The sequence below is a fragment of the Stylophora pistillata genome, chromosome 6, assembly GCF_964205215.1.
Source record: "Stylophora pistillata chromosome 6, jaStyPist1.2, whole genome shotgun sequence".
Classification (NCBI taxonomy): Eukaryota; Metazoa; Cnidaria; class Anthozoa; order Scleractinia; family Pocilloporidae; genus Stylophora; species Stylophora pistillata.
In genome coordinates, this window is record NC_142524.1 from 24,112,976 (window position 1) to 24,130,835 (window position 17,860).

At 38.4% G+C, this 17,860-nt stretch overlaps 1 long non-coding RNA gene across 1 annotated transcript; it reads right to left on the reverse strand.

Moving 5' to 3' along the window:
• Nucleotides 1-8,137: 8,137 nt before the first annotated feature.
• Nucleotides 8,138-9,876, reverse strand: LOC148728910 (uncharacterized). Its single transcript, XR_015988807.1, has 2 exons — nucleotides 8,863-9,876; nucleotides 8,138-8,639 (listed from the first exon to the last, which is right to left on the reverse strand). It is a non-coding gene; the product is annotated as an uncharacterized LOC148728910 (long non-coding RNA).
• Nucleotides 9,877-17,860: the final 7,984 nt, after the last annotated feature.

Sequence of the window (17,860 nt, forward strand, 5' to 3'; positions counted from 1 at the left end):
CTGCGATGTGATTGTCGGTAGTGAAGTCTTATGGCAACTACTCAACACTTCGTTTTCAATCGAATTTCCCTACCCGCCAAAATAGCGTCATAAACCGTAACAATCTATATTCTCACACCTAAACAGTATACGTATAACGAAAACGATGTGAGCAGAATAATGTTTGCAGGGTATTCTCTTGAAAAAGAGAAGGCGAGAGTCAATATAGTAAACGAATTGGAAGACGCTTCAACAGTAATTCACAAGCGAGGGAACCCTGCCCTTACAGTTAACCAGTAAACCTGATAATCTTTTATTCGATTCACGTAATCTTAGATGAGCATGCAAGTTATCAAAGAGCTATTACATTTCGCGTTATTACATAATGCAATAAAAAAGTTATTACATTTCGCCTTAAAAAGCTATTACATTTTGAGCTGAGTGATTTATTACATTTTGCGACAATGTTATCACATTTTGCTTTAGTGTTACATTTTGCGGCGATTGTTATTTCATTTTGCGTCAGTATTACATTTTCCGGCGATTATTACATTTTGCAGCGTAACAATTGCGTGCTTGTCTTCGGTAAATTTTCGCTCACAAAAATTTTCCGACTCATCAAATGAGGTTGATCCTCGGCAAGTTATAGTGATTCAAACCTTCCAACCGCTCGTAGTTGTTTTAGTCTCTAAGGCCCAGTTCAGACGCCGTATTTCAGCCGAGTTGAATCGAACTTAACGCCGGAATTAAGTTCATGTGAAGTACAGCGTCTTATAACTTGCGATCGCGATCGCAAGTTATAAGGTCGCGATCGTAAGTTATAAGTCGCGATCGCAAGTTATAAGTTTCGATCGCAAGTTATAAGTTGCGATCGCAAGTTACGTCATCGCAAACTAGTAACTTGCGACGAGAAAATACATGTGTCCCTTATGAGCCACCGTACGATCTTCTGGTGGACGAAACAAAGCGCCGAGTTAGGGGTCAGTAATATTCTTTGTTCTTTTTTAAAAGTGCTTTTTCAATGGGATATATTTGTGCAGTTAAGAACTGTTATCACAACAGTATCAGGGACAAAGGAATGTATCGAATATTTAGATTTCCAGGCATTAGGTTAGAATTATGTTTTGGTCAATTATGACTATATTTTATGAAAAATTACGGCCGCGGAATCTCCGCCATATTCCACGGCAGCATGCGTTCGCGCCGTTTGTTCTAAACATGTCAAATTACATTCCTTGCTGTAGGGGAAACAGCTTATTTTAAGTCTACTACAGACCCAGATTGGACACCATCGTTAAAACTGGGACCTAACAATGTAACTGAAAAGGCCATTGTAAAAGCAATCGTACGTAATGATCGGGCGGAACATCGAGAGACAAAGAAAGGAAAATCCAAGAAGAAGCAGAGGCTTTGGCTGCTAGAAAAGAAGCGGGAAGACTTGAAGCTGAAAGACTAGATGCTGAAAGACTTGAGGCTAAAAAGGTTCAATCAGAACAAAACAGTGCCTCTGAAGTATCTGGTAAGTTAGGATTTTCAATTCAGCTGAATTTACAATATCTTTCCTCTTATTTATTTACTATTAAGTTATATTCTTAATTCGATATTTCTGATTTTCTTGGTCTCTGAGTTATTTTTGAGTGTTTCAATTATAGAGTGCTTACACTATGTTCATGAAATAAATCAAAATTACCAACAGTTCATATTATTATTTAACTGAAACAAAAGGCAAATTAAGTAAAATTATAACTTACTTTCTACTTGAGTATTTCCTGTTAAAACTCCTCATCGACATGGTATGCGCACTCAATAGCAAGAAATAAATAATACATTATAATAAATTCACTTTTTATTGCTTACTAGTGAACACGTCAGAACCTCATTTTGTGGACCAACAGTGCCAGACAGATATAACTGGTGAATTATTGAACATGCAGAATAAGTCACGGTATATGCAGGATTACAACTACAACTTAGTGAAATGAAGAATCAACAACTGTCTTCATTTCAATTTAAGACAAGTGCAATGAGCAGCGCAAACATTGCCGTCTTTTTCCGTAAGGAGCCAAGTCTTCAACGGGGTTTCACGTGAACGTTGAGAGTGGTTGACTCGAGCAGTTACCACAACTTTGCTAGTTACTTCCACATCCGGCTTGTTCAGTATAATATTTACCCATCCCGATATGAAAAAAACTATAAGCATCCATTGACTTCCAAGCCTTCATTTCTTTCCCGGTTTTCCACGAGGTTTGGATGACAAGGTAGTTTACAATATCGGGATATGTAATACTTGAGTAATCGGCAACATAAACGACTTTCGCCAGGCATGCAGTATAGTTCGCGCTGTTTCCTTCATGCTAAATACTTTGGAAAACCGCCAAAGTTAACTCGAAACGCTGGCATGTTGCAGATGAAATCGAAATTTTTATCATCTCGTCATGAGCTCTAGTGTCATTGGTTTAAGAGCAGTGTGCGCAAAATATTGTTCTCGAATGATCTCCTGTAAGCGGTATTTTTACCCAGTAATGGAGTACCCTGAAAATTGTGAAAACTACTCTTTCACGATTGCTATCGAGTGAATCTATCAAGTCTTTCCTATCACTTTTCATCAGATAACACTCACATTTCCTGCCCCTGAGTGGTACCGAGAATCTCCTATGGCTCATGGCGACGATGTAAACAAGTTCGAATCTAGATTGAAGACCTTTCTTTTTAAGCAAGTTTATAAACTATCCTAGGTTCTCCATTTTGTAATTTTGTTATTATGTCTATATATATATATATAAAGTGTGACTTGATTTTCGTAGGACAGTGCTCAATACATAGAAGTAGAGCGAAGTATATAATCCCCTGATGAGTGGGCGACCACGAAACAGGCTTGTAGGGATGAACTTGTAGTTTACTTGTCTTTTTCCTCCCACAATATATATATATATATATATATATATATATATATATAGGTATACGATTTTGGTCCTTTTTAAAGCATTGTAAAATGCTTAGCACTGACAAGGATAGGCGCTATATAAATATTTTATTATTATTATTTATTATGGACTATTTACCATGTTTACATTTTAGTAAAGACGCCAAATTACTTGATACTGATAAATTCATAATAACTATACCTATCACTCAATCCATCCATCCATTGGATGAGGAGAGATTCTCCCATAGAAGACAGTTGGCGCTTGTCAATTTTCCGTTCATTCACGCCTGCATTTGTATTTGTTCGTAGCACTCTTGCTAAGAAAAAGACCTATCTTAAAATATCCCTCCACTCTTTATTTCTGATTTGGACTTCCCATTATTTTTATTTTTTATTTTGTACGTTTTACTTTTTGTTCGTTTGAAACGATGATCCATACAAGGAACATATCACTCGAGGAAATAGATACTTAATTGCCGAAGCAGATCATCAATTTTTTAAAGACATTTTTCTTGCCATTGAGAGACGCGTTTTCAAATTAAACAGCTGAAAACTGGTCACCCAAAGCGTCAGCTTCATTGTTGTTCTTTATGTTACGTAGATGCTGATTGTTCAAAGAAAAAATTATTTCTTATCCTTTATTTAAGTTCTATAGAGTATTCGCGTTTTTTAAGTGACATATCTCATTTCGTCCATCACAGAACTGTAAGAAAAGTCTGGCCGAAAGACAGATACGGTTCGATTGCCAGGCGCGTGGACTGTGAAAAATTTCTAAGTGACCAGCCTGATGATGCAACCTTAGCAACTCAGCAGACATGGACCTGACGTTGATGTAGATCGTTTGCGAAAAGCTTTAAACAATGAATAAAACGAAAACAGCTACTGCACTGCCAAGAGGGCTTTAGTTATTTTTTAATCGCCCACAACTACTAGCAGATGCTGTATTACTCGTCTCCAACTTTTGTTTTGAAATCAAACAAATTTAGACATTCCATTATATTGAACACTCCGTAAGTTGTCCTTGTTAGCGAGTTGTAAAGTATTTAATTCTGAGTGACATTCACCCGCTTACAGACGGAAAGAAGTCCTTTTAAATTGATCATGTTGTTTCCTAGTTCGTGCGAAGTACTCCTGAAAACGAAGAAGGTCGGTAGTAGTGAATGATGATTCAATAACGGGATTTGAAGCTCGCTGGAATAATGATCTCCCCTTCGTCTCTAACTCCCACCTCCCAGGAAATAAACGGCTGCTCCCCTACTTTACCAATAGACGGAGGGAAGTGTCAAAATTTTTTAAAATGTTCCTTGTGAGGTCCGTTGTCCAGTGTTTAAGTGTGAAAGCTTTAGAAAAATAGTTATTCAAATAAATATCTACAAGTCGAGAATCAACGCTTGAAGTCTGCTCAGTCGAGATATATTCATTGATTAGACGGAGAAACTCGTAGTCTTCCTATCTATCCACAAATGGGATTTTCAATCTTGTAATAAACAGGTATGTAATTTTATTTGAACAAAACAAACTCCCTTTTCATAAAAAGGAGAGTTCAACTCCCATAAGACTGATTCGAAAACAAACATGGCCGCCATGGCGTCACATTAGAACGATCCGTCAGTTGCGGTGGATCAATAGGGAGCTTGAAATACAGACGTTTTGGGGGCGACGGCGACGTGACAACCCAGGAAGACTGGGTCAGAGGTTGCCGTTTTCGCCCCATAATTTAAGTTGTTAAGATTCTGATGACGGCCGGCCTTTGCGACTTCTGTGACTTCGTCGAGTTTATTTATTGCGCTTTATAAATTAAGGCTTTTTTGTCGTAGCATGGCTACTTTTGAAGAATTCCGCCATCTCCTCGTCCTTTACTACGACGCTAAAAAATATGTCAAGCTGGTTTGTCCATTCCATTGTGCTGAAAAAAAGGAGTCAGAGTTATAATTAATTTGGAAACAAGAATTAAAGACAGTTTTCATAGAGCTACATTATGATAAGAACATCAATGTCCTATGGCTTTAAGATCTTATAATTTGAAATTTGGGAGATGTACAAACAGCAACAGCTCGTTCTAATATCAATTGGAGTCGTTACAAGAACTCAGTTCCACTGAATTAATACAGTTAGATGCCTTCAGAGATACTCAACTTACGTGAGCTCCTACACTACCGAAGAAGCCAGCCTTTAGGTACATAAGGAAAGTCCGATGCGATAAGAACTTTATTTAAGTATACCACGTTTCAGTCCAAGACTACGCACTAAGCTAAAAAAACCTCCATAGATCTGAGGTGTACGTTTGCGAGGTGCATCTACGAATTCATAAAGGGAATGGCAGCAAGCAATAATCCCCTTTTATGGTAAGAATTCAAGTACAGTACGCGTACGTGCCCAAAAATTACCTCCGACGATTTGGACTTCACTGTTGCTTTGGTCATTTTAAACAAAAGAGAAAACGAAAGGTCTCTAGAGTTGGCCGAGACATCGTGTGATGACTTGTGCGAAATGTGATAATGCAATCACTTTAATACAAGTGAAAAAATTGGCAGTATATTAAAAAAAAACAAACAAGATCAACTCACGTTTTCACCCCGATGGCAAACTCACTGATCTCACGTCGCCGACGTGAGGGCGACGGCGGGGCCGCATGCGCAGTCAATCTTGCCCCGATTTAAATCGGTCTCCATGTCGCCGTCGTCCCGAAAACGTCTGTATCATAACCTCCCTAATATGTTGATTGGGGCACCAATTATAAGGGAAGGGTGAACCTATACAATTTTACCTATCCTGTGAAGATTTCCTAATTTATTTTGTAAAGGAAATACATTACCTAACTCTTTCATGAATAGTTTTGTATCGGCTTGGGTCTATTTAAGATAGACTTGTTTCAAGAAAAATAATTCCAAAAAAATAAAGGTATAAAAATTGTTTTCAAGTTGTTTAAATTTGATTTAAGATTTGATCAAGTCACTGATCTTAGGTTTTTTTTAAAGAAGGATTCTTCTTCTCTCTCTAATTGAGAAGGGTAAATTAAATGGAGCTTGATTCAAACGTCCGTTCATCATTCGTTTCAGGGCATTTTTCCGCTGACAGTTATTGGATAGGTAATAGCATGATTTCGAGTGCAATTTGGTATTAGAACACAAAATTGCCCGAACCCGTGGGCCGATTACAATTTGTAGCCTTCAAAAATTAACATGTGCTTGTTTTTATCAATTGCGCGCAAAATCATGTCGTTAATTGTAAATAATTCACATGGATAAAGTATCACAGAAAGTCAAGACAGGCAAAATTTTGACAGCGTGCCCATGCTATTTGTGATCTACACTCGTTTTCAGCCAATCAGAAGCGCGTCATTTTTTCCTGTATATATTATTACAGGATTAATTTGTAAGAAATGATAAGTGAAAGGAGACCAAACAGACAAAAATACCAGTTTCTTCTGTATTTAATTTACTAATTAATTTCTTCAACGTAGGATCTTTGGATTAAAAGAAATGAGAACAGCAACAGGATACTCAGCACGCGATTTTTGCTTCCATCTCCTTGTTGCTTTTCTTATAGAAACAGTTTGCTTAGCGCTGGAGTCAGTTTGATGAGGATAGAAAGTGCAATGAGCCTAATTAATTAGAAGAGGTTCTTTGAATGTTTTTTCTTTTTTCAGTTTGTTGTGATATGTAAGACGATATTGGTGAGATCGTTTTCCCTCGAATCATATCAGGTTTTAAGTAAAGGAGCCAAAGAAACCATTAGTTCAAATCGAGACACCTGCGTGCTTGTCTTCCGTAAATATCAGTTTTCATAAATTTTCTGACGCACCATACGAGTTTCGCCTACGCCATGACGAACGCGGGAATGAAGAGGTGTGGTCAATCGATTCATCTCTCATTTCTCTTTAAGCTTTTTCTTCTTCCATAGCTGTAGAGAACAATACAGCGGGACCTGGAAACTTCCTGCTTGACCTGGTTTGGAAAATGACGCTGTAAAACACCTGTGTTGTCTCTTAAATATCAAACACATTTCCTCTCACCTAAAGGTATAACGATTCCATCCCTTTAACCCCTCTTATTTGTTAATCAGTGACACTCCCCTTGACCATGCAGGGTATTTGTTTACTTACTTACACATTTTGAAATTCAAATGAGTCAATCGAAAAATTAAGTGACGGAAACAGTCATTTTGCATATTTTCTATCTGCAAGAAAGAGTATTTATTACTGCCGTGATCGATGATGAACTCAAATGAATGTGGAGTTCAGGTCGCTTACATTTTGGCTAAGGTGACTTCGGGGAAGGGTTTGAACTAGGATAAGGTTATATCTGATTTGTATAATGGTCTTACTGATCAAACGACCATTTTTAGTTGCCAATGGTCAGTCTCTTAGTAAAAAAATTTAACTTGAGAAGGCTGTTTTACAATAAGATTGAACAAAGGTAATGGAGCATTTAAACGTTATAGTAGGGGAGGGGAGAGTGGTGGAATCCATTATGCGCTGGACCAATCGCTTACCCTGTCGAGAAACTGCACGTGAATTCTACCATAGTCAAGGGATCATTAATGATGAGACGGAGTAAAATCTTAGTATTTCCGTAAGGGCGATTTCAATCAGTTGGTATGTATCAGGAACCCGTAATGGGCTCCTGTATGCACCTACGTAAATTTATTCGAGCAAAGAAACTGTTCGGCATAAGAAAATAGTTAAAATCTGAATTGGTCAATGGTAACCAACGAGGCCATCGTGACGTCATGGGAAAATGATCGTTGCTTTAGGCGGATTAAAATTTTACCCAGGGCGGCAGCAACAGGAGAGAGTTGAATCTATGCAATTTCTCCTTTACTGCGTGGATTTTCTGATTTAGCTCATTAAGATAATACATAGACTTGCTTCAGCCTGAATAAATTTACAAGGGCTTGTGTCTTTTTTTTCGAACGCTTTTCATTCCACTAATTTATTCTTGTTTTTCTCGTTGCCATGTTCCCACCAATAACGTAGCTCTATTTTCCTGCCTTTAAAAGCACACACAACCCACAATTCCTCTATTCGCTCCGACGAAGGACTAACGCTTAAAACGTCAGCTTTTGTAATCGTTACGGTGGCCAATTTACCATTTCAACTTTGTTGATATATCCAAATTATTTCGTTACCCCCACCGACGCAGCCCAAACAGTTTTTTTCGAAACTATCAGTCTTTTTAAGATCGACCTGTCGTCCTTTGCCAAAATCAAATGCAAAAAGATATTTCTAAGTACTGTTTCTTCTCTTTCCTTTTATTTTTTTCTTTTTAATCAAAGTTTGATTTCGTACTTAAAGTTTCTGATCTTTTTCTTTTGCCTAACAATTTTTTCTTGTCCCTCCAAATTAGAAGGGTAAATTGAGAAGGGTTCGATGGAAACGCCGGTTCTCGTTCGTTATGAGACATTTATCCGCGGGCAGTTACTGGACATTATAGCATTGAGTTGTACGAAATAATAAGTTAAAGTAGAACAAAGACGAAAATTAAAAACAAAAATAACTGACAATCCTTTTCTTTTTGTGGACTTGCTTTACTGGTAGATTTTGAGAGATCTAAAGAACGTTTTACGATTTTAAAGTTTAAAACATCTTCTCAGCTTAGTAAATCCCTTATTTCTGGCTCTCGAAGTCGGGGTAGTCGTGCTGTAGGATTTGATCACAACTCAGGCTTCGAGCGGCGGAACAGATTCGCCGCGCATGCTTTTTCATGATTTTTGCTTTGACCGCTTTGCACACCTACAAAGGAAGAAAGAAAATTGCTGACGTAATTGATAACGTGTGGTCCTACGAATTGGAAATGCATTTCCATACTCAAGAAAAGGCGAATTTGGTATACAGATAATGGTCGGAGATAATTTTTTTTTGTTTGTTTCCTTTTCTGGTTCTCGCTTTCTACTCACGCTGGTCTCATTTGGGAAGAATTACATTAGCTGTTACCAAAACAAATAATGTTACTTACGGGCCTTGTGTCATTATCAGTGCACGCATGTGCGAGTCCTTCAACGTAGGATCCCTGGATGAGAAGAATTGAGAGCAGGAAAAGGATGTTGAGTGCCATTTTTGCTTCCATCTCCTTAGCTTGTTACCTTTCTCGTAGAAATAAATAACGTTGCGCTGGGGTCAGTTTGGTTAGGAGACAAAGAGGTGTGAGCCTCATTTATACATATGCGACTCATTGAATGTTTGTCTCGCATTTCTCGTGAGCTGCCCAAAATGACATCGATGGGATCATTTTTCCTCGCATGATATTAGGTTTTAAGCAAATACGAGAAATTAGCCAAATGGAAGTGTTAATAAAAAAAAACCATTAGTTCTAATTGAAACACCTGTGTGCTTGTCTTCAGTAAATTTCCGTTCACAACAATTTTCTGACTTATTAAATGAGTTTAACCCTCGGCAATTTATAATGATTTAAAACTTCCAGCCGCTCGTAGTTGTTTTAGTCTCTGACACTTCCCTATATCATGCAGATTGGACTTTTACGAAACAGTTTTCGTCTTGAATTCAAGTTAACCCTCTTCTTACAACTGACTTAAATCAATCTAAAACTAAAAGAAGCCCCAGACACCGGCAGAGTCAAAACGCAGGGCCAGAAAGCACTGTCATGGTATTCCAACAATTTTCTACTGGCCAATCCAGACAAGTTTCAGTCTTTAAACATCAATCCACGAAAACTCGATAAAGATAAGAGCGACATTGAAAACGCTGAGTATAAACGATCTAGCTAATGCGAACACAGAGCCAATCAAACCACCAGGAGTTCAGACAGATGAAAATGTCAACTTCACTGAACATATTAGCAAATTATGTACCAAGGCAAGCCAGAAAGTTGGAGTACTCTCACGTTTTCGGAACTTAATACTCTGCAAAACCAAGCTACTATTGTATAAATCTTTTATACTGCTATATCTAACTTACTGCCATCTAACTGAACGTGACATTTTTGCAAATCGTCGGACAAAAGAAAGTTAACACGATTACGAGAACGAGTCCTAAGGGTTATTTATAAATCCCACTCTGCTACGTATGAAGAACTCCTAAGGCGTGCTGATATAGCCTCTTTATATAATAGACTGCTTCAGGATATCACAGTACTTATGTACGAAGTCAAACATGGTCTTGTACCCGACTGCGTTTCTGAATTATTTGTTCGCAAAAGCTCTACACATTCGCTACGGAATAGTGACTTTGTATTACCACGTTTTGAAACTATTTGCTATGCCAAGCACTCTGTCAGATATCTCGGGCCGTTTTTGTGGTAAAACTCACTAAAAATCAAAGGGATTCGCCAAGTTTATGTGTTTTTATAAACAAAATAAGAAAACTGAACCTAGACGAGATTGCAATAAATAACAGAAATTGCTGTAATCTTTGTAGTCACTAGGAATATTTAGCTTTCTAAACTTTAAATTTTAATCGTTTTCGTGTATATATATAATTTTTATAAGTGTATTTTAATTTTAGTGTCCCCTTTTAGTCTTCTTAGGCTAAACACATTGACACTTAAATAATGGTCTCACTTACTTACTGCAGTGTTTCGCATATTTTCTAAATGCATGAAACTGCAACTGATTATCCATATACGTCAATGTACTTAATCAAATTTAGCGATCAGCTCGTTTGCATTCTAATTGTGGAAAGAAGAGTCTTTGAAACAGTGACTTTTTCCTGCACTGATTTGCCAGCTTTTTTCCCTTTCGAAGAGAGCAAACCAGCGTTTTATAACTTTCTTCTCGCATAGCGCTTTTCTGGTAAGTTGGATGAAGCAAGCTTCCTCTGTAAACTGCTGTATATCACCTGTTAAAGACGATTTCACCTGCCTAGTGCTTTTTGTCAAGGAACTGTAATTTAATATATTTATGATCACTACTTACGCAAACAATTTCGTTAAAGATCGAAGTTGTCAAAAAGCAATTAACCACCAATACCGTTTTCCGACACTTCCCCCTATGAACCTTGGTTGGCGCGTGCTAAAGAATTCAAAAGTGATGTTTACTAATATCGCAGTTAGCAAGAATTGGTCTCCTGACAGCGCTTCCATAGTTATTGTCCTTCCCGCTGTACCCATTCACAAAAAGAAAAAAGTATAAATTGTCACGTACATCTCCTCTTTAATAAAGTTATGATCTCGCGTGGCTTTTGCCGACTAGGACATTCCGCGCTAAAACGCGAACAAGACAAAAAAATAACTTCTTCCAATAATTAGCCCTATCAGAAAACCGAAGCCCCCAGATTCTTAAAGGAGGAAAGAGAGGAGAGGAAAGGCAGCGAATAGAAACTTATCACAGAGCGTATTTAGGGGAAACTGATTGTTCTAGGAAAACCCAATTTTCTAATACTCTACAAGCGACGATTGATCCCCCTTTCGTAGCCCATGAAAGCCACGTAATCCCCCGCCCATAGAATTCTCCGACTCTCCTCCCCGGCGATAAAAAATGAATATCCGTTGTTAACCCGATTTGAGGCACCTGAAGAGAAATTGAAACCATGCTTTTGTCGCGAGAAAGGTTCATCAGGTGTAAAGGAGGTTAAAAGCTGGCCGGGTATGTCGCATAAATTGACCAAAGAGGTTCTTCTTTGGGAAAAAACAGCTGGAGGAAGGTTTTAAGCATGGAACTAAGTCATCATGACAAACTCCCGAGGAACTGGAAGATGATATTCATATAACAATTTTAACAATTTTCATTTCGATGTATTTCAGTCCATGTGCACACCTTCAGTACGGGTCAAGTTGTTATGAACACTACTCTATCGCCAATTTGAACAAACAGGTGTAAGAGTTCGTTTTACTAATACGACCTATTAATAATATCTTCTATTGAGGTTTCATAGTGACTGCAAGAGTGGATTCTACAAACGAATGAGAATAGAAACAACAAAAATACCATGAGAATTACTGTGTCTACAACGTTACTAGTAACTCAGATGTTTAAGACCAGCCCCAATCGACTTTTGACTTCCCTGAACTCCTCACCTTTTAGGCCACAACCACCAACCACATGTTTGGTGCTTTGACTGTAGCAGAGGCGTTGAATCCAATAAAGCAACTTCATTATCTAATTCACAAAGTGGAGGACAGATAACGCCCCAATCAAGAACGTTAACAAGTATCACGTGATATTTGGACACTTGGTTATTTTGTAATGTTTATTTTTTTGTATCTATTTAACCGCTTGGCTGCGCTTGCTACTCCTCTCTATCTGCTTCGCTATCCCCACCTTTCAGTGAGAAATGCACATAAAATAAAACAGTTACTCGTTATTTGTATTTTGAGTCGCCCGACGGGCTCATAAAATCACGGCAGAGCCTTTAAAAAATACTCAGCGATACCACACACCAAAACGCCTAATAAGATAAATCTACATTTTCATACCCAGTTACCATTGGGAGGATAATAAACAGTATGGCGTTTCCTTTTCCCCGAGTGAGTTTTCTTGAAATATTTAGTTTTTAATTCTGGGGAAAACTTTATCAGATGCAGATATCTTGGAAGAACACCTTTGAAGACAGCTGAAAAGTCACCTAAAAATTGTGACAAAAAGCGCGGTTGTTTCGTGGCTTTGAGACAAAGCCTCAATTGATGGTTAATGGAATTGGGACGTTGCGGCAAACTATGCCAGTTCTGGCTGTTTTTGATGGAATCAAACAGGTTTGAAGGTAAATAAGCTAGCGTGGGTGCACTGTTTAAAGTACGTAAAGCTTTCGTGGGTGTGCTGTTTCATGAACCCTTTTAAATTCGCTGTGAAAACCGACAGGTAGCACAGCCAAGGATAACTGAAAACGTCAGAATAACCTTCTCATTAAGCATTCATTTACTTCAATGAAAATTTAGACCAAGTTGCTCGATTTTTTCCCAGTGCATAAGTCACTTCGTGTTTTCAGCTGTTCTTACTATGAGTCGTCTCTCAGGCAATTCAGAGCACGAGCTTCCTCACAGATGCTCCTTCGGGAATAAAGAAACTGGAAATAGAAAACAAGTCATTAGAGTATATAGTATGAGTTTAGTTGTGTTGCATATATGGGATAAGTGCCTTCTGTTTCCATTACTTGAAAGGGTTTATGAAAACAAAAAACAATGTTTTTAGGTTCATGTGGGAGTTTAAAATTTTTATCCTGATGGCGAGGACGTTTACACAAGGTTTATTGGCACCTGTAGAAATGAAAACTATTAATTTAAGGAAGCCGTTTTTATGCATGTCTTCAGATTAAACTCCATTGATAAAGCTGAGATAAATTTCAACTCAAATGTTTACATTGACATTAAACAAAAATGTATGCGTAGATGGTCGTTTTACACAGAACCTTTTTGCCATTTTTGCTTCCATGTCCTTGTTACCTTTCTCGAGGAAATAAATAACGTTGCGCTGGAGTCAAGTCATCGAATGCTTGTTTCGCATTTCATGTGAGCCGCCCACGATGACATTGATGAGATCATTTTCCCCCGCATGATATCAGGTTTTAAGAGGGGCCTTCCGTAAATATCGCCCGGAGGTGTGCAATATGAGAAAATCGAAAATCCCCAAACTTTACCAGAATATAGGACTTGATGAACTATTTCTAGAAAAAATACTTTGAGTTCAATTGCATTTTTATTTTTCGCGAACGGCGGAAAAATCGGTTTTGTGGCTCTCACGTCAGCTTCACGAGGTTTAGACAACCATTATTTGAACGTCTCTTGAAAATAAAAAAAACAGTAAATGTGACCAAATATTTTCCTAATGAAAAGATCACTTACTTACAAACAGTCTGAAGTGTTCTTTATTCGATTCCGTTGCAATCTAAATTTTTGGGGAATTTTTGTTTTTTTTTTCCAATATTTCACTCATTTTGGCGGACAAAAAATGGCAAAATTGAGAGGGTAAGATCGCACCCTTGGCAAGGAGTTATATCAAGTTAATCCAGCGAAAGAACAAATTTTCTTCTTCAAATAACTTTAATAAAATTTTTGGGCTACTCAAACGTTAACTACGAGATTTTAGGACCCCAAACAAAAGTGACTCAGAGGTCAAAACGAGCCACTCCTTGTCATGCAATTGGAGGTGAAAAATCAACAATGCGCTTGTGGAAAAGATAACAAACCGCTTTGGGAGCGAAATATCGTTATCAATGTGAATAAAAAGTTAATTTTGATCAACATTCGTCGTTTCTGTCGCTCAAGTTAACTGAGATTTAAAATTATAACCCACAGCAGTTATTTTCGAAACAAAACAAGCCAAACTGCAACATCGTCCAGTTCGAAGCGGCCAGGCACGGATACAAACCGTAAAATAAATATGTTTGTCACATTAGCACTTTGATTTGAGGATTGTTTATAAATTTGTACCTACCGTGCGTCAGCGCCAAATATTGATTGTGTATTCGCTGACGTAAACTGCCCTCCGCTGTCTCGAATTGTTCAGTAAGAATTGAGTGACAGGCAGACCCACAAGTCCTGCATGAGCCACAATTGCAAGAGCTACCAATTATTTCTTTGGGAACGTTGAATTAAACTTCAACGCTTTTTGGGGGACTTACGGATGAAAATGCTTGTGATAACTAAAAGCAAGTCTCTATCCGCTGTCGTCACTACAGTCAACAACCTAATTTTCTCACACTTTTATTAATTAATGCGGAAAATATAACTCGGAAAAAGAAACTGAAGCAAAACTATATGTACAAGGCCTTCAAAAACCATCGTTCGGTACCTTTTCGAGTTATCTTATTTTTATACACTACGTAACGTCTACAGAATCAATAAGAAAGCGTGAGAAATGTTGTTACCTTTACCTGCCCTGGTAAGAACAATATAGTAATAGTAATATATGGCGTAACGAGTAACGACGTAACGGCGTAACGAGAAACTGCGTAACGGGATTTTTTTTTATAGTTATTAATTTTCTTTTTTGTAATTTTTTTTTTTTTTTTATCATTTCTTTTAATTTTAGTATTATTATTTTTTAAAGTGTGTATGACACCTATTTTTTTGCATGAAATTCTAAAAATAGAAGCATGTAGAGGGTGTCTGGTAAGATTTGTTAGTAATTCTGATGCGTCTTCATGTTATATTACGAGGCGATAAAAGTCCGAAATTGTATCGAACTTAGGCTCCCCGTAGCTATTTGGCCGCGTGAAAGAGTCCTGGTACGCAAATATTCGTAAAGTCAGGGTAGTGAGACCAAGATAATTAAATCAGAGAAGCAAAGTGAGTGAGGAATCTATTGTTTACGATCTCTTAACAAAAAAAAAGTGTCATTTAGATGTGTAGTTTTGGGTTGTTCGAATACCCCTGACTCGAAAAAGAATATTTCGCTCCACGAGATTCCTTTCGAGGGCGATCAAAGACCAGAGGCTATGAAAAGGCGAAAGAGGTGGATTCAGTTTATGAGCGTAGTGCGCTATATCACTGGACACCGACTGTGAATTCACGCATATATTAAATACCGTAATTATTTATTTATAAGCCGATCCTGGCTACAAGCCGAGGTACTAAACTTTTAGCTTTCAGAAGCTGTTGGATTTTTATGAAAAATAAGCCACAAGTGGACACCGACTTCAAATTCACGCATATGTTCAATACTGAACTCATTTGCTTCTAAGCCAATGCAGTTTCATCCTCGGAGACTGAGGGGCTGTGAGTCGATTTCAAGTTAAGGGCAGAAGAGCCCCTGGGGACATTGTCTTACAAGACTAGTTCCAAACGGTCGCAGTCGGTCTTGCATTTGATTGGGGCCAGAAAATCTTTGTGTTTTTCCGCCCAATCAGAGTGAAGTGGCCTTTGGAGTCCTTTCGTGTGTTTTAACACGCACATATATACAACAAGCTCTGTTGCTCGCTATGCTTATTTGGGCCGTGCGACGAAGCTTTGCCCGAGTTGAAAAGTTTCAGTTTCAGCATACAATGTAAGAGAAATCGATCAGATTGTCCTCCAAGTCTTAGCAGAAATTATACTGAATACTTTCGCAGGTATCACAAGAGAACGTGTTTAAAAGTTTGCGAGGTTCGTGTAAAACATAATGGTTGCAGGCATTGATATGTCGCTTTAAACGTTAGATGAGATGTAAGCCTAAATCTTTCAAGATTTTTTGTACAATTTGTTGTGACTAAAACTTTTCCAATCCCGTGGAGTTATTTCGTCGCACGGGCCACGCAGGTATATCAAGCAACTTGCGCTTACGCTTACTTAGCTTTCTGTGCGCGCCAAATTCTAATCGTTGTTTTGTAGTAAAGTCTTGGTTGCAGAGAACGTTAAGTACGTGGACGACCTCCAGAAAGCCCTTAAAGAAAGCTTAGCTAAGTTTCCGGTTAGCTAATTAAAATCTAAACATAAACTAATCATCGAGAACATCGTGGAAAGGAGATATGTTTTCGGACAGTTACCGAAGGGGTTTGGGAAAAGTTTAATCTTTCAACTGCTGTGTAGAGTGTTCAAATTCTTGAGCTCGAAAGGCCACGGATTCTCTTCTAGTCACTTGGTCATTGTCGTTTCACCTCTTTTGTCGATTGTTGAAGACCAAGTTAAATATCTTTTGATCATTGGGAATCGATGCTGCTTTCATTGGGGAAAACAAAACCAAAGATCAAGAATTATTGGATGGGAAGGGCGGGCTTGCTTTATTGTAAATGTCAGCTTAGTACAGGGTTATCTACCCACATCTAATAAACGAAAGTTTCCACGTTTAGCTTTTTTTTTTTTTTTTTTAAGCGAAGATTACATTATATTTTGGACGGGCGTGCACAAAAAGTAAAAAGGAGGCAGTGTGGCCGAGTGGTTAGAGTGTCGGACTCGTAATCCGCCGCTGGATTTGTTTCACGGTAGTTCCGAGTTCAGATCCTTGGCCACGCTTGTAAATAGCCAACTGGTTTGCCTCCAGCCAGTTGGGGTTCTTAATGATGTTATGTTTAATTTAGACCCTTTGTTTCATTTGTTTGCAAGGACCACAGTGGAAACTACTGGTTCACCAGTAATTGTGTAATCCTATAAAAAAAACCAGGAAAGATTTATTACTCGACGTTTCGGGGTCATCGTGACTCCATTATCAAGAGACTAGTTTAAAAACATGCAAATAAGGAAAGGTACAAGAATAGCATAAATTAGACTGAACGGCTTAAACAAACACCTTGGCGCGGATGGAATCCGTTTGCACGTTCAGTGTTGGCTTACGCATGCGAATATACAACATTTCATTAACAAGGCAATCAAATTTGCCGTTACATTTCGTGATGACGTTGAATTGCTCGATCAAGCGTTCAGGCATTTCACTATTGTGCTGGAGGTGGTAGTGTTTGTAGATAGAAGATGATTTCCTTGTGTGCCCTTCTACGCGCTCGTGTAAGTGACCACGAGTATAGCCCACATACCCTGCATCACACAGGTTACATTTAAATTCATAAACGACACATTGTTGGTTAACAATAGGGGGCTTAATTTCGTGTTGCTTAAGCTGTTGATCGAGCTTAGGGCTAACGAACACTGGTTGGACAGTCACGCTTAACTTCGAGCTTAGACTGTTCAGTTGTTGTTTAACATGATTAGCTGACGACTGGTCCTTGAAGGGTAACACTAATCTCACAGTCTCCGATGGTACGTCTGGTGATGGACAGGGTTCTGCAGATGAAATCCTTCTCTCAACGAACCGCTTGATTGTAGTTTCAACCAGTGGCTTTGGGTATTTCAAGTTATGAAAAACCCCTCTAAGGCGGTCACATTCCTCGGAGAAGAAAGACCAGTTAGAAGATAATCGATAAGCGCGATCCACCATGGTGTTGACTAGGCTGCGCTTGTACTTAATGTCAACATGACTCTGGAAATGCAGAAGGAGACCCGTGTTGGTTCTTTTGATGTAGACCTTACTCTCAATCTTTGGTGCACGGTTAAGCAGTTCAATTCCTAGAAAGGGAAGGGTTCCTTCCCGTTCGACTTCCATGGTAAACTGGAGGGAGGGATGGGTAGAGTTAAGGGTGTCTAGAAACTGGCCAGC